The sequence below is a fragment of the Bubalus bubalis genome, chromosome 14 (genome assembly GCF_019923935.1).
Source record: "Bubalus bubalis isolate 160015118507 breed Murrah chromosome 14, NDDB_SH_1, whole genome shotgun sequence".
NCBI lineage: Eukaryota > Metazoa > Chordata > Mammalia > Artiodactyla > Bovidae > Bubalus > Bubalus bubalis.
The window spans coordinates 72,797,131-72,819,403 of NC_059170.1; the positions used below are offsets into that span (position 1 = coordinate 72,797,131).

General features: G+C 39.9%; 1 long non-coding RNA gene across 5 annotated transcripts; it reads left to right on the plus strand.

The window, feature by feature from the left end:
* The first annotated feature begins 5 nt into the window (after positions 1-5).
* Positions 6-22,270, plus strand: LOC102410635. Of its 5 annotated transcripts, XR_006544685.2 has the most exons (8): positions 6-868; positions 1,813-2,090; positions 2,794-2,963; positions 7,493-7,572; positions 11,762-11,891; positions 12,354-12,562; positions 13,258-13,436; positions 14,029-15,272. It is a non-coding gene; the product is annotated as an uncharacterized LOC102410635 (long non-coding RNA). The 5 variants fall into 5 exon arrangements; XR_006544683.2 differs by lacking the exons at positions 2,794-2,963; positions 7,493-7,572; positions 14,029-15,272 and adding an exon at positions 22,157-22,270 and having other exon boundaries at positions 14-868; XR_006544684.2 differs by lacking the exons at positions 2,794-2,963; positions 7,493-7,572 and having other exon boundaries at positions 14-868; positions 14,040-15,272.
* The last annotated feature ends 3 nt before the right edge of the window (positions 22,271-22,273 follow it).

Sequence of the window (22,273 nt, forward strand, 5' to 3'; positions counted from 1 at the left end):
AGGGGTGCGTGTGAGCGGGGAGCCGGGCCGGCACCGCAGGGGGCGTGTGAGCCGGAAACGGGGCCCTGTTGGTGGGAAAGGCGCGCCGGCGCCCGTGGACCCTGTGAACCCGGCACGGGGGCCTGTCAGTGGGAGACGCGCGCCGGAGCCCCGGGGCCCTGTAAGCCGGGCATGGGGCCCTGTGAACCGGGAGGGCGGTCACCCTCTGGCCTGTGGGGCGGGCAGCTGGCAGTTGAGCCCGTGCCCCCTCCGCGTGGGGCCGGCGAGGCGCCGGCAGTGGGGCCTGCGTCCCTCCGCCACCGGGCTCCTAATTGTTTTTAATTTGAAGATAATGACAATATCCTGATTTTTTACCCTACACTTTGGGTTCTGAAGTGACATTTATCTAAAAATTGCTGCATTATTCCAGTTCAGTCTATAGCCAAATGTTTGTCTCTTCTTTCTGTTCTCCCCTCGATTTTTATTGAAGTACAGTTGATTTACAATATTGTGTTAAGTGTCAGGTGTCCAGCAGAGTGAATCAGTTACGTGTATATATCAGCTCTTTTTAAAAGCATTTTTTCCATATGGGCTCTTACAGAATGTTGAGTTCCCTGTGCTATACAGTTGGTCCTCACTAGTTATCTATTTCAAAAACAACAGTGTGTAGTGTGTATGTGTCAGTCCCAATCTCCCAACCAAATCTATGTTTCTTTGGTACATGTGCACGTGTAAAACTGCTAGAGAGGGTCAGAGAGAAACAGGCTGAATTGTGTTTTGTTTTTTTTTTACCACTTTGGCCTTGAAAAGAGAGTTCTTGAAACTTGAAAGTATTACTGCATTTGAATTGTCAAGTTGATCTGCAAGGAACATTTCAAGAGACGCAAAAGTATGGCGGGTAGTGATAAATCTGTGGGTTTATGACAACAGCAGTTTGCTTTAGTGATGTTTTAACAAGGGCTTCCCTGATCACTTATTTGGTAAAGAATCCACCTGCAATGCAGGAGACCCCGGTTCAATTCCTGTGTGGGGAAAATCCCCTAGAGAAGGGAAAGGCTCAGTTCAGTCCAGTCTCTCAGTCGTGTCCGACTCTCTGTGACCCCATGAATCACAGCATGCTAGGCCTCCCTGTCCATCACCAGCTCCCGGAGTTCACTCAGACTCCCGTCCATCTAGTCAGTGATGCCATCCAGCCATCTCATCCTCTGTCGTCCCCTTCTCCTCCTGCCCCCAATCCCTCCCAGCATCAGAGTCTTTTCCAGTGAGTCAACTCTTCGCATGAGGTGGCCAAAGTACTGGAGTTTCAGCTTTAGCATCATTCCTTCCAAAGAAATCCCAGGGCTGATCTTCAGAATGGACTGGTTGGATTTCCTTGCAGTCCAAGGGACTCTCAAGAGTCTTCTCCAACACCACAGTTCAAAGCATCAATTCTTCAGTGCTCAGCTTTCTTCCCAGTCCAACTCTCATATCCATACATGACCACAGGAAAAACCATAGCCTTGACTAGACAAACCTTTGTTGGCAAAGTAATGTCTCTGCTTTTCAATATGCTGTCTAAGTTGGTCATAACTTTTCTTCCAAAGAGTAAGCGTCTTATAATTTCATGGCTGCAGTATTCTGGCCTGGAGAGTTCCATGGACTATATATGCATAGGGTGGCAAAGAGTCCCACACAACTGAGCGACTTTCAGTTTTACTCTAATAATACAAAGCATTTTTGATGTGCAGAGTACCTTTATGGCAGCCGTACTTGAAGTAACAGAAAGTAAGGGTGCCCTCTTTGAAGGTGGCACCAATAGAAGGAGATAGGAAGGGCCTGCTCTCCTCGTTGCAGGCGGCTGCTGCCTGGTGATCCAGCACCGTGCCTGAAGTCAGCATCCTGGTTCTGACACTTAGCAGCTGTGGGATCTTGGCAAAACCTGTCTTACCTGGATTAAACGTGGGCAGTTTTTAAAAGTAGGATGTTTTCTTGGAAAGGGTTTAGGAAATCTTCATACAACTCAGTATTAATTTTAACAGTATCTCTGAGAGCCTTCCACAGAAGTATGTGGATCGTTTATCTGGAGCTGCTGGTCAAAAAGGAAAAGAAGACATTAAATGGACAAGTAGAAGGTAAGAACTGGGTTTGATAGAAAGATCATTTGACAGAACGTTGAATTAAAATGGGACTGCTGATGTATTCTAATAGCCAAAGCAAATCACCTGTCGGATGCATAGTGACGAAAAAGTCGAGGAGAGAAATAGTGTATCTTATCAGGTGTCAGCCACAGATTAAATTGAGAGTGGCATTTAAGGAGCTAAATTATGAGTTCCTGGACTTCCTTGGAGGTCTGGTCCAATGGTTAAGACTGTGCAGTTAAGACTGATGCAGGGGGTGCAGTTTCAATCCCTGGTCAGTGTGATCCATGGCCGAAAGAAAAAAATTACTAGTTGTGTTTCAAGATACTCTACAACCTCAGGAAGGTTGAGAAATAAGAGGAAAGAGGGAATGAAGGATGAGAGAGGCATAGGGTTCAGGGGAGGAAATGAAGGAAAAGGAAGCAAGGGTCTATGGGGGAAGGTGGCAAGAAATAAGTTAGGTCTTTAGAAAAAGGGAGAGTATTTGACATGGGCGATGAATTTGAAATGAGCTTGTCTGAGAAGAACAGCAGAGTTTTCCTTGTCTTACTGTTTTTCTGGCTGTGAGAAGGCATTCAGGATTGAGATTCCTGGGCACGCAGAGCTGTGTGTTAGCCTCTGTGCAGGAACATGGGCATAGGCGCTCAGCTGTAAATGTGTGCAAATTGATGTCATATGAGATGATGCTACTTCATAGGATGGTGTCACTTAGGCCAAAACAAAAGAACTGGACGGAAGGAAAGAGCAGGGGCCATGATGGAGAGATCAAGGAACCTACAGCCTGCTACAGTGTCCACTGGAAGTTTCCAGCTTCTAATGCAGTTTCAGTTTGGAGGGAAGTGTCTCCAAAGTGAGGGTAGAGTGAAGGTAAGTTGCTGCTGCTGCTAAGTCATGTCAGTTGTGTCCGACTCTGTGTGACCCCATAGACGGCAGCCCAGCAGGCTTCTCCATCCATAGGATTTCCAGGATGTACTCCAGGCAAGAGTACTGGAGTGGGTTGCCATTGCCTTTTCCTGAGGGTAAGTTGAGGCTAAGATTTTAGAAGAGTAAATTAAGTTGAAGTCATGTAGAAGCAGACTCAGTGTAGACCAGAGTTTCTCACATTTGAATTAGTTGCCTGGGGACCTTGTGGGAAGTGCACTTGCTGAGCAGGAGGTCTGAGATTCTGTGTTTCTAACAAGCTCTCTGAGTAGCAAGGGTGTAGCCTTGCCTTTAGAGAAATCTGGAAGAGGAGCATTGCATAGTGCAGGACAGAACAGGATTGAGAAAAAGCAGTATTTTGTTTTTCTTTCTGAGTGTGTTTATAGCCAGAGGGAAGCAAAGAGTTGCAGTAGCAATTACAGGTGTAAGCTACCATTGCTAAGCAAAGAGGGAAAAAGAAGTGGTGGAGATGATCCATAGAAGGAATGTAAAGGGGGAGGAATTTAGACCACAGATCCAGAGATTACCCTTTGGAGAGGAGAGATTCTAGCGACAGGAGGAAGGGAGGAAAGTAAGTCCTTAGGGAGGTGAGTTTGGAGTTGATGAGGACACTTGAGAGAATTCCTTCTAGATGGCTGCAGTGTATTTACACTGGAAAGAGAAAAAGTCACTGTTGCTCCAGAGAATACTGGGGGTGGGAGAGAAGGGTGGTGGTACTAGAAGTAGGGGAAACCCCAGCTCCTCTAAGTAAGTCTCAGGCATCAGAGGTATATGTTGTACTGGTATTTGTTATTTGAAGTAGACTAATTTGAATATGGAAGACATTGACTTTTTTTTTTAAGATAGCTGATTTTTTGGCAGTTGTTTCACAGAAATCCTCTGAAGCATTAGCATGATGTAGGAAATGAAACTAAGTTTTGAAACAAAATAGATTAATAGGGTTCTAAATGCTAGAAGTGTTATTTTCAATAAATACTACACTGATTTTGAAACATGCAAGATTTTTAATATCTAATAATTCTGTGGCAATTAAATTATTCATAAAGTTCTTATGGAATACAGAATAGGGAACAGATTGAGTGAATCGATGTAAGTAACACTAGAAAAGTAAAAAGTAGAAAAAATGAGACACACTAGTTAGCATCTCTTCATGAAGAGACGCCTACAGTGACGTGTAGGATACAATAAGCTGTGAAGCAATAGTGAGCTTAGGGGAGCAGGTCAGAGTTGTATTCTTCCTCACATTCTAATAAATGGAGACTTTGTTTTCATATTTTTCAGGTTGGGATTCTACCAGTTTGAGCCTCAGTAATGAGACTTGTCAGAGAGCCAGGCATTTGCAAGTTGATGATCAGTGTCTGTTGATTTCACAATCAATGACCAAAAATCAGTCAGCATCCACAGAACTGGGACAGATGACCTTGTTAGGTAGTTAGAATAGGAAAAAGGAGTCCAGAATGGCGGTGGCTAAAAGACAAGGAAGGGTAAAGCCCGCAAAGATAGAACAAAGGAAGGTCTGAGGACTGGAGTGAGGACCTCAGGTAGAACAAACAGCACTCCTGGCTAGCCCAGTTTACATGGGGCAAGTCCAGGGGGAGGAAAGAAACATATAAAAGGAGAAGCCAAAGGTCCAGGGGTCTCTGTCCCATGCGTGCGTGCTCTGTCCCTCTCCCTCTCTCTCTTCCTCTCTTCTCTTCGTGTCTTTTGGGTTGGCGTGCCCTCATGCCTTGAGGATGTATTTTCCTTTATTTTCTAAGTAAAACTGAGCTGTAACATGGAGCTGTAACACTGTCTGAGAGCTGTGACATGCCGAGGGCTTTAACGTCCTTCACTTCAAATGTTTGCTGTGACAAGACAGAACCGAGGAAATTACACACTCCCCTGACAACCTTAATAGATAAAGAAAAGGTGAATATTGGAGTGGTGTTTCTGACAGGGACTTACACGCTCTATCAGCTGTGCAGGTCTCAGCTGCCGGAAAACAGAGAAAGCAAACAAGGTAGTGAAGAAGCCCAGAGCATTCAGCACTGGGCCACCTGGGCACTGACGTTTCCAAAGTTAGATGTTGTGGCAAAATCTACCGTGTGCTGACTCCTTTTATGCCACCTACAGCCAAACGGTATTTCTTAGAAAGGTGTTTGCATTCTTCCTCTTACCACAGTAAGACCATCATACATGACAAAGAGAGTTAGGAGAAAGTAAATTCATTTAGGCTAGTATGTAGCATACCTGAGAGTGTGTAGCAGGATTACATTTAGAATTTTGCATCTAGTTGGGAGACCTAGGTAGACATCTAGAGATTGCCTTCTCAAAATGTAGCTTCTTAGATATATTTTTACATAGCTCTGAATTCATAAGTATTCATTATAAATTATATTCAGTATGACTGCAAGAGCACCTCTGAAGCCAAATGCTAAAATATTTCTTGTGTTTTCTATGACTTTATATATTTTAGAATTGGCTTTCTGAGTGACAATGGGAGTCATGGGAAATTTGCTACATAGTACCTCCTCAGTTGTATCCATCTAATATATCAACTTGTTTTATTATTTGTAATGAATTAATAGTTCAGAAGGAATATTGATTTTAAGGAGTGCTGGAGGCTTGGCATGCTGCGATTCATGGGGTCACAAAGAGTCGTACACGACTGAGCGACTGATCTGATCTGATCTGTATCATTTAAAAGCAGTATATAGAAAAGCAATTCTTATTCTACTGCGATGCCCAGTCTATTGAGTAACCACATCTAATACGTGTTGTCCATAAATACCAATTAATTTAGTGCCTTCAATCAGTCATACAATCAGGGCTATGGTTAGAAATCATACACTGTTTCTTTTTTCACTCCTGTCATTTTTTTCTTTTCCTTCCTCACCTGTAGAGGTTACCTTTGCATTTACAAGATTCTCAGTTATCTCCCAGAATAGTGACTACAAGCTATAAACTCAAAGTGTTTTTTTGTATTTTTTCCATCTCTACAAGTGACTTGTTTGCTGTTGTTTCTCAGTGAGCTTGGTAGGTCCAAGAAGCACAAATTGAAATAAAACACCTACACATATCCTTGCAACACTGGAAGATGTGACATAGGAAAACCACCAAGTAAATAGAAGCAACTTCAGACAGTTCATGCATATCATTTCTTTTCTCAGTCGATACCTTTTATCGAGTAACCGGCAGAGTCTACTCCTTCAGGGTCCCAAGATTTGTACATGTATTGATTTCATAAAGATTTATTCTGTACTCAACCCAGAAAGTTTTATATCCTAAATATTTCTGGAAACACTCCCCCAGTTCAGGTCTGCATCACCTTTGTTTTTCATTATTAATGCCTTCAGATTCTTCTCCCTCCATCTATTTGTATGCCCTTCAAATTCCATCTCCTGTAGTGTTTACGGTCACCTGTCTCAACAGCACATGTGACCATGAACCAGTCGTCAACTCACATTAATATCTAGACATCTGAAAGTGACACGTGATGCTTTCATATCTGACTTCTGCCTGACTCTCCACATCTCGTCCTTTCTGTCCTTTGCTCTGGAATCCTGAACCACTGCTGATGCCCTCCTCACCTGTCCCTGTACTTTGAACAAATATTTACCCTCTCGTGTGTGTGCTTCTCGCCCCATCTTGCTGCAGCCTTCCGTGCTCTCCCTCACCTGCCCTCTGTTCCCTTGAACTGTGTAAGTCTGCGCTCAGGCAGTATCTCTTGAAAAGCCATTCCCTGACACCTTTTATCTACATTTTTCTTTAAACTCCAGTGTCTCATACTGAGTAGGAACCCCAAAAATAATTATTGAATAAAAGAACTAAAGACTTATGTATACCAGCATGATTTTTAAGTGCCTGTCCTCTGCAGTCTAAGGGCCAAGAGGGTAGACATGTGAAGAAATAATTTACATTCAGGTGATGAAGATACACTTGGAAAATCTATAAAGTCCTAGGGTAGCTACAAGGAAAGAGATACCTGTTTATCTGGGGAAAGACAGCTGTAATCAAGGACAACTTTACAAAGCAGGCTGAGTCTTAAAAGATGAAAAGTAATTTGTTGGGAAAGAAGCATTTCAATTTAAGAAATTGAGAAAAGGAAAATAAAGGAATTTTGTAAACTGTGAATAATGTTGCAGTTGAAGCTTGGCATGTTGTTATAAAAGGTCCTGTTATGAAGTAGAGAAGAGAAGATATTGTGGCTTTATATATCTGTCCTGTATTTTGAGATTTTGTTTGGTTTCTGATTGTTTTGTTCACTGATGTTTGGGTGAATTTGTGAATGAATCCTTGAGATGTTTGTGTGCCTGTAACCTGATGAATTCTATATTTCCCACAAGGTTTCTTGAAGTCTGAGATCATTGGAAGTATTTCTTAAAGAAGTAAATATTCAGCTGAAGATTAAGATTGATATAAGCTGTCATTTGATAGAATGTTTTAAATATTCTGTCCTTTATCTAAATATTCTAAGTAATTAAAAAAAATTACAGATCTGTCAGCAGAACTAGACTTAGAAATGACATGAGAGGAAGAAGAAAAATGTGATGGAGATGAAAATAACCATTCACAGGTGTGTAAAAATGTAAATTTGAATTTCTGGTTTAATACTGTTTTCTATCCTTTAACAACATAATACAGTTTGCTGCAGAGTTCATAACAAATAAAATTACCTTTCAAAAGTAGCCTTTTAGAATCGACAGATGATCACTTAAGTTTTTATAGCACTTCAATGAGAAAACTTAAAATATTGTTAGAATCTATTATAATTTATAGCTTGTGTTTGGAACTGAGGCAAAAAACTCTCTTGACTATTGTTTACTTCTTCCATTTTTATAATTTCTTTACATGATAAAGAAGGTGAGATCAAATACTGAATCCTAGGATTAAAGAATTGAATTGATGAACAATAGGACAATGATAGTCCCTGACCTAGATACGGGTAAAGAGAAAGCATTGCCAGTGGTCAAGGTTTTCCATTGAAACTGCCAGTCACTGACGCCAAGACTAAAGATTCATTCTGTCTGATATCTCGGCATAGTTGACTTCAGTTCAATTCAGTTCAGTTCAGTCGCTCAGTCATGTCCAATTCTTTGTGACCCTGTGGACTGCAGCACGCCAGGCCTCCCTGTCCGTCACCAGTTCTCGGAGTTTACCCAAATTTACGTCCATTGAGTCGGTGATGCCGTCCAACCATCTCATCCTCTGTCGTCCCCTTCTCCTCCTGCCCCCAATCCTTCCCAGCATCAGGGTCTTTTCAAGAAGAGTCAGCTCTTCGCATCAGGTGGCCAAAGTATTGGAGTTTCAGCTTCAACATCAGTTCTTCCAATGAACACTCAGGACTGACCTCCTTTAGGATGGACTTAGGGATGAATATTCAGCGACAGAGTAGGTCATAGAATCAGCCCAACTGCCTATTAAAAGAATTGAACCTTCCAGATTGGACCTTTGGTGTTAAGGTACAAATAATAACTTTATAACTTATTTCATTTCCAGGTGGAAAATCAGTAAATATTATTAAAAATGCTTTATCCACTTTCATCGGTGGCTGTTAAAATTTAATATAACTGAATGTAGGGGTTTCCCAGGTAGCTCAGCTGGTAAAGAATCCACGAGCAATGCAGGAGACCCCGGTTCAATTCCTGGGTCAGGATGTTCCCCTGATGAAAAGGATAGGATACCCACTCCAGTATTGCTGGGGGACCTGGGTTCAATCCCTGGGTTGGGAAGGTCCCCTGAAGGAGGTTGTGGCAACCCACTCCATATTCTTGCCTGGAGAGTCCCCATGGACAGAGGATCTGGGCAGGCTACAGTCCTAGGGGATGCAAAGAGTCACAGACAGGACTGATCACACATGTAACTGAATGTAAGCAGGTAATATGTATCTATGTATAACATTATCATTATATATAATTTGCATTTATTTAGGAATTGGTTCCTCTTTCTGATTGGTGTTAATAGATTTTGGCTCCTAGTAATATAAAGTTTGTCTGTTCTCCAGATATTAGTCCTTAAAAAAAAAAAAGCTTTCAAATGTGCTGTAGGGACTCCCTGTTTAAGATATACTGATGGGAAATATTTTTAAGGGAAGCCAGCCTTTATAACATTAAAAATCATCTCCTAATTCATTTTTGGTAGTTTTAATATACATGAATTAATTCAAACAAACAGGGACAAAATTGGGTTTTGAGTTCACGTTTTTCTCCTATTTTCAGGTAAGGCACGTTATTTTTCACTTAACCGTGAAAGGGTAAGGTGAGGACGTGTGCCTTTGGCCAGAAGTCATTTCAGTGACTAGTCCCCTTGGAAGCTGAACTGTATCGAATACACGTATACAGCTCCATAGGCACTATTCCCTGGGACAGGCAATGGAGAACTGGATGGTAACTGAAGAGGAATGGGGAGTTCAAGGGAGTTTCTTGTTTTATATTCAGAGGGGAGCTTTTAGTGTATATATGCTTTTGGAAATGAGCCAGCAGAGGACGTGTTCATTGAGTTCAATCTTGTTTCCATTTCTGATATTAGAAAGCTTATTGATTGTATGACATTATCTTTAAACTATTACAGTAAACTAATTGTACATAATACTTCTGTTCATATATAGTTTTATGGTAAGGGCTTGTTCATTGGTTCTAAAGTGTAATATTCTTATGTAATTGAATATGGAGATGATTACTTCAATTCTATCATACATAGATTTTTAAAAATTATAGAATCATGAATATACAAACACTTAGGCTATACTGAATAGGATTGAATCATTCCTTGATTCTGGATGATCGTACCATCATGAGTAGCTGCGGTTTTGTAAGGTACTCTGAAACACCACATCATATTAACTTCATGTTGTTTATAGATTCCTGGGAAAAGGGGAAATTTTTGTTTATATTCAGTAGAAAAAGCTATTGACAATCTTTCATTAATTATTATTTTTGGGTCATAAAGTTCTAAATTACTAAAACCATCCTTCCCATCCTAAGAGTGTCTTTAACACACGTCTACTCAGTAAGTGTGTGTCAGATGCATGAAGAAACGGCAGAATGGTTACATGAATGCCTATTGATGAATTTCTTTACGAAAAGCAAGTCTTTATTGCAAGTATATTTCCAATATTGCCTACATGGAAAGACGTTTGATTTTTTTACAGTATACTAACGCATATATATGGAATTTTGAAAGATGGTAGCAATAACCCTGTATACGAGACAGCAAAAGAGACACTGATGTATAGAACAGTCTTTTGGACTCTGTGGGAGACGGAGAGGGTGGGATGATTTGGGAGAATGGCATTGAAATACGTAAAATATCATATATAGAATGAGTCACCAGTCCAGGTTCGATGCACGATACTGGATGCTTGGGGCTGGTGCACTGGGACGACCCAGAGGGATGGTATGGGGAGGGAGGAGGGAGGAGGGTTCAGGATGGGGAACACATGTATACCTGTGGCGGATTCATTTCGATGTTTGGCAAAACCAATACAATATTGTAAAGTTTAAAAATAAAATAAAATTAAAAAAAAAAGAAATATGTTAAGATTAAGAAATTATCTATAGTTATTGGTAGACATTGAATAATAATATAGGTTCATTTGCTATCATATTACTTAGAAAAACTTATTTAAATCTTGCTTTCTCAGCATGTTTTGGAACCACAGTGTTGAGGCCAGATTTCCTGGGTTTGAATTCTGGGTCTGTTGGTGACCTGCTGTGTGGGCTTGGACAAGATCCTCAGCCTTTCTGTGCACCATTTCTCCCTGTGTAGAGGACCTAATGTATTACCTGTCTCCGAGAATTACTGTGAGGATTAAAAATGCCTGAAGACATGTCAAGTGCTTATAATAATGCATAGCAGTTGCATTGGAAGTCCTCAGAAGGCTAATAGCGTGGTCATTATGGATTTCTTAAAAATGGGTTTCTTTCTTATAAGGAATGAAGGAATACCTCCCAGATAGGTTTTATTGCCATAAAAGGTAGTTCTTATTGAAAATGACAACTGCCAAAAACCCTGGTATACTGCTTCCTATCAAATAACACAAGTAACGTTATGTTTTTCCTTTTCCTTTGATCTAAATTCAGTGCTTTATTAGTATTATTCATATATTTTCTTTGTCCATTAATGCTGCTGCTGCTAAGTCGCTTAGTCATGTCCAACTCTGTGCGACCCCATAGACGGCAGCCCCCCAGGCTCCCCCGTCCCTGGGATTCTCCAGGCAAGAACACTGGAGTGGGTTGCCATTTCCTTCTCCAATGCATGAAAGTGAAAGTGAAGTCGCTCAGTCGTGTCCGACTCTTAGCGACCCCATTAATGCTACTCTTATTTATTGTTTAATCCTTTAGTAAAAAATTACTTCCCAGTACAATGGTTTTATGTAAAAAGCCAAAGTTTAGGTATTGTTTGTATTTTTAAGTATTTAATATTAGCCTGAAAAGAACCATTTGTCATTTTAGGGCTGTAAAGAAAGCATCTAATGAAAAGAACAAGGTATAATAAAAAAGTTAATTAAAAAAATATTATCCTAGTAAAAAATATTTTGTAAAAGACATAGTGGCAAAAGAGAAAATCTTCATCTGTTGTAGAGACATATACTTTGAGAACTTAATTTAGAAACACTATTGATCAAATCATCATTTTGATAAAAATCTGTCCTTTTAAGAAGTGTTTGTTTTTCATTTAATGATGCACTATTTATCACCTTTGTACAGTTAGTATATTTTATAAATATTTTAAGGACACTGTGAAACAGTATTATTTATGTGTAGGTCAAAGCACAGATTAATGATGTGAGCTACCTGAATGACTTAGTCATCTGAAAGTGCTTCCGAGGATGGTGATGTCTTTACTCTAAGAATTCCACATTGCAAGTAGAACCACTTGGCTTGAGGTATAAAGGTAGGACCGTGGTGTAAATGTCAATATGAAGCCTGTTTGTGTATGGTGTAGTAATATAGGCTTACCTTGTCTAGTACTGCTCTAGAGCTACGGATATATTACAGTGCTGTACATCTTAGAAATATGTTTTGTGTTAAAAGACAAATATGTTTTGTGTCAAAAGTGAGTGTATACGCTGAGCCTATGACCATTCTTATTGTACCTGAATTTATAATTACTATATATATATATGTATATATGTAATTATTTTATTTCTCTTTCTCTTCTACTAGACTGCAAGCTAAACAAGAGCCAGGGTTATCTGTTTTATCTGGAGAGCTTAGAATAATGTCTTCCACTTAATAGACACTCAATATCTGTTCAGTGTATGGAGGAGTGAATATGAAAGGCACAGTCCTTTATACTCAAAAATTACTCCTATCATGGTGTTTCTTGTTTCTTTGTGTTTTATTCTTGTTGCAGATTGTGTTAGCTTGTTGAAAATTTGGGATGCAATTCTTTTTTGTGAAAGATAAATGGAACTTTTAAAAAGCCACTGTGAACTACTTAGAGGAGAAATTAAAAAACTGGAAAATAGGGTTGGTGAGCTACAGAACTGTCTGAAAGAAAAGAAGTGAATCACAGTTAGGGCATCAGAAAGTGGAGTGGCAACGAGAGCTCGGTAGCCTGAGGTGCTGTTCATCCTAGTTTTAAAGAAATATTTGAACTGTTATTTACTTTAATACTGCAGAGACGTACTTGTGTTATAATTTTTAACTTACCCTCTGGGAGAATACGTCGTTAGTATTGTGGAGTGTGAAATTCATGGAAATAATGTACGTTCTTAACAGTGAATGCGTCTAATGACTTAATGTATATTTTTCCAAATGATCATTTTCATGATCATACAGAAGTCCACCATAAGGGAAACCTCATTTGTGATTCAACAGATTGACTTTCGGTTGTTTTTCACTTTCCTGTCTTATGTTTAATACTATAAGGAACATCTTTTCTACAGATTCATTTCTAATTATTTTGAATTCATTTTCTTCAATAATAGCGTATTATTTGGTTAAAGTATGAGAACGTTTGGAAACAGTCTTTGATCCATATTTCTAAACTATTCTTAAGAAAGTTTAGATTACTTTTCATTCCCACCCACAGAAGGATGAAGTAGCCATTTTTCTCAAGACAGAAAAGAAAAAAATATTTATGCTGTTTTATTCTTAACCCTCTGCATGAAAACAGTGATCATTATTAAGTGTTCTTCATTGTATTTCCCCCCTCCTCCATTGTACTATTTTAAACATTATGAAGAGGGAATGAAAGTTACTGCAGCAGCGAATAGTCTCATGCTTTTTTAAGAAGAGCTCTATAAATTTTGCAGTTTGACCTTAAAGCAAGAAGAAGAGAATAGAAGAAATGCTGATATGTTATATGAAAAAATTAGGGAGCAGTTAAGAAGAAAGGAAGACCAATATAGTAAAGAAGTTGACATGAACAGCAACTAGAACTCACTCTCAGAGCTCTAGATGGAACTGAAGACTGAGAAATGATCTGAATCAGGTAGAGTAATTGTTGGTGAAAATTTCTAGCACCATTTCGTCAATATTATAATATCCCTTTTATTTCATATGTATTATTTAGATTTCAAGCAAAATGTTATCTCAACCTAGGTATGAACTGTGACATTCAGAGTTTATGTGATTAGTTTCTTGCCATTCTTGGCTTCTAGTAGATGCTGTGTATGTGTTTTCTGCATGGAGGATTGGATGTAACTTGAGCTTAATGATTAACATAATGATTGGCACTTTTGATACATTAGACAAAGTAATCTTCTTAATTCCAATCCACGTCTTAATTTTGGCTTTTTAAATGTTAAAATACAGGCTAACTTGCCTTGAAACTGTGAAGGAACTAGTTAAATGCTTTGTAAAGAGATTTCCTTTCACAATACTGTATCTGCATGTTTTTGCTCTGTGATAAATTTAGCAGACATTTAAATTAAAATCCAAGTTACTCACATGGGATAAAGATCCTTGTGCTTTAAAAGGCTACTTCCTTTAAACAGTTTTATTTCATTTTATATTCTGCTTCTAAGCTTTTAACTGTTTTTCTTTTTTTCTTTTAATGATATGGGCCCAAAAACTACATATAGTGTCTCTCCAGGTTATGGAAGGGCGACATATGACACTCAGAAGCAGCTTTCTGGAGAACGGAATGCCATAATCTTACAGGAGGGAATCCTGGCCAATCACTTGCCGAACAAAAGCAGAAAGAAATGGCTAATAAGGAAATGAACTCGGGGGTATTTTCTGTAGTCATTTATGTGTGTGTATGTATCTGTGTATGTATATATTTTATAATCGAAGAGTATGTACCTTAGAAAGTATAGAGGCTTGTGAAAGCCTATACATCTATATTTTGAGGAGGGATGACATTTTTCATGTGTCAGATAAAGTAATGCTTGTAATTCAGATCCATTTGTCTACAGCAGTCAGGTAGGGACATTCGAGGACCTTATCCAAGGAGAGGCCTTTAATATTTTCCATAGGAATTGATCTCAAAATTATTGCAACTATATTGGAGGAGCTGGCATCCTCCTCTGATTGCGGTTTAGGCCAGGAAGACGGTGTGTGCTCCCCCATCGACTGCGCTACACACCCAAGTCCCTCTGCTTTGGAGTGAGCGTGTGCGTCCCTCCATGCACATCATCACCTTCAGTGTCTAAATCAGAGTCCGTTCTTGGCTCCACTGTCATTTCTTTAACCAATGCCCTGTCAACGACCTTTGCATATCATTTACAGTTTTCCAATTTTTAAAAACTGCAAGATCAGTTGTAAAAACATTTTTGAACACTTTTAAAAAGTAACTTCTTCAGAATAAAGTTATAAAAGTCCCTCCTCCTCTGCTTCCACGAAGAAAAACCATACCTCTTCTGCTAGCAATGCTGCTAAGTCCTTCAGTCGTGTCCGAATTTGTGGGACCCCATAGACGGCAGCCCACCAGGCTCCCCCGTCCCTGGGATTCTCCAGGCAAGAACACTGGAGTGGATTGCCATTTCCTTCTCCAATGCATGAAAGTGAAAACTGAAACTGAAGTCACTCAGTCGTGTCCAACCCTCAGCGACCCCATGGACTGCAGCCCACCAGGCTTCTCCGTTCATGGGATAGATACTCTTAATTTTTGGCAGTGATTTCCCTTCCTTGATAGATCATTGGGGTAGTTTATAACTTCCTCTGATGGTAAGGAGGAAAAGTATAGGCAATCCGGAGACTGTATTGTGGATGTCATTCTTGTAAGAAAATTAACACTTTGCTCTATGTAGTGTCCTATTTTGTACAAGGAACTTCTGAAAACAGTGATAGATATGACATAATAAATATTTAGTGATAATAAGTGTTTTTCATTGTCTATTGCATTATCTTACTATTTTAAACATTACAAAAAAGTATTGAAAGTTATGGAAACAGCAATTAATCTCAGGATTGTCTAAGAAGAGCTCTCTAAAATTTACCTATTTACCATTCGTGTATGCACCATGAGTGAAATAAGAGGCTTATTTTGTATTGATATGTTTGTACTAGAGAAGTAACTGTGGTTTGATGTAAGAGGACTAGTAGAGTCAGAAGACCTGGTGAAAAACCTGCACCTTACTTATATTTCTAACTTCTTCCTTTCCAGAATCATTATAGCTAATGAGTTAACTGATGTTCGTAGAAGTGCTTAGTGCAGCTATCAATAGGTATAATTCTTGTAGTGGACTATTACAATGTTAGAATGGAAGCATATTCTCAAGAACAATTTTTTTTACAAAATTTGATCTGTTTAGATATGTACAGAGCTAAGGCTCTTACTTTGGGGTAGCTGTATAGGTTAGGTATCAGATGTATTTTTTTTTAAAGCTATCAAGTGGTTGTGTTTATTGGAGGTATTTGTTATATTTCTTGGGATAATTTTATTTTTCTTCATGTCAATTTATTTTGGAAATATTTCAGCCTTGAATCATTTATTCTTATGGCCTGTCAACTGTTTAAAGGCATCTACTTGTCATTCAATCATAATTTGGGACTCAAGTGCTGAGCTTTACCCAAACACTTCTTGATTTGCTCTTCCATCTGCTATTTATGATTTACTTAGAACATTTTTGCAAACAATTTGCTCATAATTCTCATTTTCAGTTCAATCAGTTCAGTTCAGTCACTCAGTCGTGTCCAACTCTTTACGACCCCATGGACTGCAGCACACCAGGCCTCCCTGTTCATCACCAACATTTGGCGTTTACTCAAACCCATATCCATTGAGTTGGTGATGCCATCCAACCATCTCATCCTCTGTAGTCCCCTTCTCCTCCTGCCCTCAATCTTTCCCAGCATCATTTCAGTTCAGTTCAGTTGCTCAGTCGTATCTGACTCTTTCAACCCCATGAACCACAGCATGCCAGGCCTTCCTGTCCATCACCAACTCCTGGAGTCCACCCAAACCCGTGTCCATTGAGTCGATGATGCCATCCAACCATCTCATCCTCTGTCGTCCCCTTCTCCTCCTGCCCCCAATCCCTCCCAGCATCTGGATCTTTTCCAATGAGTCAACTGTTCGCCTGAGGTGGCCAAAGTATTGGAGTTTCAGCTTCAGCATCAGTCCTTCCAATGAATATTCAGGACTGATTTCCTTTAGGATTGACTGGTTGGATCTCCTTGCAATATAAGGGACTCTCAGGAGTCTTCTCCAACACTACAGTTCAAAAGCATCAATGCATCTGCACTTAGCTTGCTTTATAGTCCAACTCTCATATCCATACATGACCACTAGAAAAACCATAGCCTTGATTAGAAGGACCTTTGTTGGCAGTGTAATGTCTATGCTTTTTAATATGCTGTCTAGGTTGTTCATAACTTTTCTTCCAAGGAGTAAGCATCTTTTCATTTCATGGCTGCAGTCACCATCTGCAGTGACTTTGGAGCCCGAAAAAAAAAAAAAAAAAAAAGTCTACCACTGTTCCCACTATTTCCCCATCTATTTGCCATGAAGTGATGGGACCGGATGCCATGATCTTCATTTTCTGAATGTTGAGCTTTAAGCCAACTTTTCACTCTCCTCTTTCACTTTCATCAAGAGGCTCTTTAGTTCTTCACTTTCTGCCATAAGGTTGGTGTCACCTGCATATCTGAGGTTATTCATATTTTTTCCAGCAATCTTGATTCCAACTTGTGCTTCATCCAGCCCAGCATTTCTAATGATGTACCCAGAATATAAGTTAAATAAGCAGGGTGACAATATACAGCCTTGACTTACTCCTTTCCCCATTTGGAACCAGTCTGTTGTTCCATGTCCAGTTCTAACTATTGCTTCCTGACTGGCATACAGATTTCTCAAGAGGCAGGTCAGGTGGTCTGGTTTCCCATCTCTTAAGAATTTTCCACAGTTTGTGGTCATCCACACAGTCAAAGGATTTATCATAGTCAATAAAGCAGAAGTAGATGTTTTTAGGGAACTCTCTTGCTTTTTCAATGATCCAACGGATGTTGACAATTTGATCTCTGGCTCCTCTGCCTTTTCTACAGCCAGCTTGAACAATGGAAGTTCACGTTTCATGTATTATTGAAGCCTGGCTTGGAGAATTCTCATTTTAAGGATGAATTACTATCATTTGGATACACACATGTCCACTAAGACTGAAGGGTGGCAGGATTTGAGAGCAGCAGGAACGGAGTGAATCAGAGAGAGGGCTGTAGGGGCTGCGGTCCAGAGGCAGGTGGAAGCCAGGTTATCGAGGCTCCCTGAAGGCCATGGGAGAAACCTCATTTTCTAAATTTCATTTTTCTTTTATGTTGGAATGCACTGGATTTCCAATGTTGTGTTAGTTTCAGATGTTCAGCAAGTTGATTCAGTTTTATGTGTACATATATCCCATCTTTTTTAGATCCTTTTTCCCATGTAGGTGACTACAGAATATTGAGTAGAGTTCCCTGTGCTATGCTGGTCCTTGTGGTTAGCCAAGAGCAAAGGTGGGGAGGAGGGATAAGTTAGGAGTTTGGGATTAACATAGACACACTACAAGATATAAAATAGATAAGCCACAAGGGAATGGCCTCATTTTTTCTCTGAGATAGGAATCTATTGGAAAGATCTGAGCACTGGATAGACTATGTGAAGATCTCTGAAGTTAATTACACCTCTAATAAAGAAGGGCAAAATGTTCCACAGCATGAAATTTTCCACCAATTGCCCACATTCACATCTATTTCTTTCTGGACATGTGGTGGTGAAGCTCTGCAGATTTATCGGGAGGGGCTGGGCATGGACAGCGAGTCTGCATCTTTTTTCTGAGTAACTTAATATCAGGAAGGCCGGAGGGTGGCCACTTCTGTGTCTGTAACCAGATTCAGTGAGGAGGGAAAAGAAGGTGAGTAGATGTCTGTGGTGATAGTTTTCAAAGTCCATCAGTTCAGTTCAGTTGTTGCTCCGTCATGTCTTGACTCTTTGTGACCCCATGGACTGCATGCAGCACATCAGGTTTCCCTGTCCATCACCAACTCCCGGAGCTTGCTCAAACTCATGTCCATCGAGTCGGTGATGCCATCCAGCCCTCTTATCCTCTGTTGTCCCCTTTTTCTCCTGCCTTCAGTCTTTCCCAGCATCAGGGTCTTTTCCATGAGTCTGTTCTTCGCATCAGGTGGCCAAAGTATTGGACCTTCAGCATCAGTCCTTCCATTGAATGTTCAGGACTGATTTCCTTTAGGGCTGACTGGTTGGATCTGCTTGCAGTCCAAGGGACTCTCAAGAGCCTTCTCCAATACCACTGTTCAAAAGCATCAATTCTTTGGTGCTCAGCTTTCTTGATGACACAACTCTCACAACCATACACGACTACTGGAAAAACCATAGCTTTGACTAGATGGACCTTTGTCAATAAAGTAATGTCTCTGCTTTTTAATGTGGGTTGCCATTTCCTTCTCCAGGAGATCTTCCCGACCCAGGGATTGAACCTGAGTCTTCTGCATTGTAGGCAGATGCTTTACTGTCTGAGCCACCAGGGAAGTCCCAATAATGCTGTCTAGGTTTGTAATAGTTTTCTTGGAAGAAGCAAGCATCTTAATTTCATGGCTGCAGTCACCATCTGCATTGACTTGGAGCCCAAGAAATTAAAGTCTGTCACTGTTTTCACTGTTTCCCCATCTATTTGCCATGAAGTGATGGGACCACATGCCATGATCTTAGATTTTTCAATTTTGAGTTGCAAGCCAGCTTTTTTATTCTCTTGTTTCACTTTCCTCAAGAGGCTCTTTAGTTCTTCTTTGCTTTCTGCCCTCAGGGTGTTGTCATCTGCATACCTAAGGTTACTGATATTTCTCCTGAAAATCTTGATTTCTGCTTGTGCTTCCTCCAGCCTAGCTTTGCCATGATGTCCTCTGATCTAAGTTAAGCGGGGTGACAACATACAGCCTTGATGTACTCTTTTCCCAATTTGGGAACCAGTCTGTTATTCCATGTCTGGTTCTAACTGTTGCTCCTTGACCTGCATACAGATTTTTCTGGAGGCAGGTAAGGTGGTCTGGTATTCCCATCTCTTGAAGAATTTTCCACACTTTGTTGTGATCCACAGAGTCAAAGGGTTTCGCACAGTCAATAAAGCAGAAGTAGATGTTTTCCTGGAACTCTCTTGCTTTTTCTATGATCCAGCGGATGTTGGCGATTTGATCTCTGGCTCCTCTGTCTTTTCTAAATCCAGCTTGAACATCTGGAAGGTCTTGGTTCACGTACTGTTGAAGCCTGGCTTGGAGAATTTTGAGCATCACTTTGCTAGTGTGTGAGATGAGATCAAAGTGCATATGTTGGCGTTGTGTATTATTAACATAACGTAATAGTAAAGTGATTTTATAAACTCAGTGACGGAGTGTCTTATTAGGCAGTTGTGAGACAACTTCGACAAGAACTGACTGACATCCTAAGAAAGCAGTCTATTTCGGAGGCTTCACTGGAGGTCATGTCACGTTATTGTCCTAACTTAGAAGTTGAGGCACAGGATTTAAGGATCAACTTACTTCAACTCACAAGTCAGGTAGGTGTGAAATTTGATGTGTCAACGGTCAATACGTAGGATAAAGTGTTTTAAGACACTCATTTTCATGGACAGCTTTCTTTTGTATTTTCATTACAAGTAATTTACTACAGTTTTATTATCTTTAAATGCACTTGTTTCTTAAACTCTGACTCTCATTCTGCCATTTGCACTATATCTTCTCTTTTTTTTTTATTTTATTTTATTTTTAAACTTTACATAACTGTATTAGTTTTGCCAAATATCAAAATGAATCCGCCACAGGTATACATGTGTTCCCCATCCTGAACCCTCCTCCCTCCTCCCTCCCCATTCCGACCCTCTGGGTCGTCCCAGTGCACTTGTTTCTTAAACTCTGACTCTCATTCTGCCATTTGCACTATATCTTCTCTTATATTAGATATCCTTAGAAAAGTTGGGACTTGTGCCTCATTCTTCACAGAAGTTGATAGACTTTTTTTAGTGAAAGCTGTATTACTGTGATGAGGCAAGGCAGATAAAATCAGAGGATAATGTTTAATGGAATGTTCCAGAAAATTGTCATTTCACATCTTCACTTCTGTGAATGGCTGTAGAATTCTGTATATATTTATTGTGTGCATTTAAGAATAACTTGTGCAGAAAGGGTTTTAAATCAGTTGAAGTCAGGCATTGCCTTCTTTTCTTTTCATTTTAGATATACTGTAAAGGCATGGAGGTACTCAGATGGTATATAGTACGTTCATCCAAACTGAAGAATTAAGAAGATTATCTAGATCCTGCCATTGAATTTTTTAAAAAAGCTATTGAGGTATAATTCATGTATCATGGAATTCACCCTCTCAACATGTGTAGTTCAGTATCTCTTAGTCTAGAGAGGTGTCACCTGTGACCACAGTCAATTTTAGAGCATTTCCATCAGCCCCCCAAAGAAACCCTGCATCCCTTAGCCACCACCTATGCCCCCCTCCCATCTCCCTCAGCCCCAGGCAACCCCCAGTCTAATATCCGTCTCTGGAGACATGCCTGTTTTGGGTATTTCATATAAAGGGAATCATACAGTATATGCTCCTTTGGGATTAGCTTTTCTCACTTGACGTCATGTTTTCGAGGTTCATCCATGTGATAGCACGTATCAGTTCTTCCGTTTCTGTTGATGGTCAAACAATAACCAGTATGTGACTAAGCCATGTATCCATCATCAGTTGATGGAGCTTTGAGTTGTTTCCGCTTTGAGGCTATTAATAATACTGCTGTGAACATTGATTTACATGTTTCTGTGTGGACATGTTTTTATTTCCCTGTAGTGGGATTTTATCCTCAGAGTTCACCGGCTGATTTCTCCTTTTCTTGGCCTTTGCTCAGACTGTCCTTTCTGTCTTTACAGTTTCTTTTCTCTTGGGTAGTCCTCTGTTTATTCAGACCTGGTGCCCAGTCTCTCCTCCTGCAGAGCTTTCCTGACTGTCCAGCTCTCATGGAGCCTTTTCTCCTCAGCCCTTGTCATCGAGCCTGTGAAAAGCAGTTTAGCCCTTAAATTTACGCTGTGGTCATTTTTTCCATGAGGGAGAATCTTGTTTAAGTACACACTAACAGGGAATATTTATTGATACACACAGCCCTAGTCTTGCACAAATGGAAAGTAACAAAAGATTACCAGAATGTGACATTTTTCTTTTCAGAAAAATGTATGGATCATCTCAGTAAACTCTTAGGAATTGGAATTTCTTTAGCTGCTTTGGAATGCAGTTCAAATGAGCAAAAAGTCTTTGCAGTTCAGACAAAGTCTTATGGGATTAGCATCCATATTTATAGATTTAGTCATTAGAGTCTTGTTTTCACAGTCTTCTTTTGAAGGGATTTATTGACTCAGTCCTAGATAACCCAATACAGTTTCCCTCGCACTTCTTTGAAAACCGTGGGGCATTAAGATGGGGGGTGGGGAGGAATCAGAGATGTTCGACTAAGAGGGGCCTTGTAGTCATTTTATAGAGGAAAGGTAGAAAAATATTTATTGTAGAACAATAAAAGTGTAAAATCAAATACAAATGTTGTGTGAGAAAGATGATGACAGTGAAGAGTGTATTTTCTGACTCTTGGTGGTTTGAACTTCTTTCTTGATTCTCTGAATAATTCCTGGTCCTACCTTCTACAATACAGATACCATCCTATTTATTTGATCCTGGGTTTGAGTTAGGCTGTGCTCAGTCCACTTACCTCATTACCAAATGGTATTGTTTTCTTATAGATGACCTTCCAGCAGAGCTGGAAACTGCATCTTCAAAATGGCTGCACCTGGATGCAGAAAAATCAAGTCCTTTGAGAGGAGTTATTATCTATGAAGGGAATGCAAAAGAAATGTGAA